General features: G+C 38.6%; 1 protein-coding gene across 2 annotated transcripts in view; it reads right to left on the reverse strand.

Moving 5' to 3' along the window:
* The window catches only part of LOC106805658 (4-coumarate--CoA ligase 3-like), a 67,413-nt gene that overhangs the window by 21,654 nt on the left and 44,297 nt on the right, over positions 1-1,462 (reverse strand). The gene's annotated exons all lie outside the window — the stretch shown is intronic.

Genomic DNA, 1,462 nt, shown 5'->3' on the forward strand with positions numbered 1-1,462 from the left:
TCATAATCATACAACTAATTAGTAGATATAGGTTGTACATGACTAAGTGTTGACAACACTTGGGCAATATCGGTCCTACCGCATATACGTACGTGATTAATGCATGCTTTCAGACGAGATACTTTACAGGTTGGGAATTGCGAAGTTCTGTGGCACTGTAAAGTTTTTAGTCGTATCTAGTGACGAGCTGACAACTGCGAGGAAATTGGTGGAGTGTTGTGGAGTAAACGTGGTACGTGATTAAGATAATATCAGGAGTGAATAATAATATTATTATTTACTCGTGATATTACCTTACTCACGTACCACGTTTACTCCACAACGCTCCACTAATTTCCTCGCAGTTGTCAGCTCGTCACTAGATACGACGAAAAACTTTACAGTGCCACAGAACTTCGCAATTCTCAACCTGGAAAGTATCTCGTCTGAAAGCATGCATTAATCACGTACGTATATGCGGTAGGACCGATATTGCCCAAGTGTTGTCAACACTTAGTCATGCACAACCTATCTACTAATTAGTTGTATGATTATGAAGGTGATATCTCATTTTAATTAACAAAATATTTGCAATACATTGCAATTTAATAACAAATATTTGAGCGGCATTATAATTTCTCAGATTATCTTATGCTTCTACTGACTTATAGGAATCCTTAGCTAAGCATGGTCGCGAAAATGATTTATCAATGTAGTGCAAGGAGAATAACCCACCTACAGAGGATCCAGGAATCGCAAACGTCAGGACGGCCCCTAGCGAGTAAACTGCCAACATCGTGATCACGTACTCTGGGCAGTTAGAACTGCACACACACACGACGTCACCTTTCCTGAGGCCACGCCGGGCCAGACCGCTAGCTACTCTCTTTACAGACTCCCGCAGCTCTCTGTACGACAACCTCCACTCCTTGCTAGCATCAGGTGGTCCAACACTGCGCCCGATCTAAGAATATTTAACCACAATTCAATAATCAATGGCATACACGTAACACTTTGTTCAAAACATTTGTGAAGAATATATAGAAAGGTAGAAACAATGTAAATTTTAGAATCCAAGAGCAGGCTGGGGGAAAATGAGCAGGGTTAATGGTCATAATAACTAGACGCCCGATGTAACGATGTGTAAATGAGTTATTAAGTTAGCGCTGTAGTCAAGTAATAAAAGCTTCTCCTATTCATCCCACTGGCACTTAGAACAGATTAAATGCGAAAATAGTCATTATAATTCATCTCTACGATAAATTTTTATATATTTCTTATTTTATTAAAATTACAATGGCAGAGTGAGAGGTATGAAATGAGAAATATCTCGTAGGTCGCTATAAAATGGATAATAAAATTCTCAACAAGACTAATATTAAATTCTTATATCGGAACAGTGTTACCGGAAAATTGTACAGAGTGAAGTTACATGCGAAACATAATAACAATAAGTGCACGCACCTAATCCAGGTAATCAAAT

This window comes from Priapulus caudatus, unplaced genomic scaffold (genome assembly GCF_000485595.1).
Source record: "Priapulus caudatus unplaced genomic scaffold, Priapulus_caudatus-5.0.1 Scaffold122, whole genome shotgun sequence".
NCBI lineage: Eukaryota > Metazoa > Priapulida > Priapulimorpha > Priapulimorphida > Priapulidae > Priapulus > Priapulus caudatus.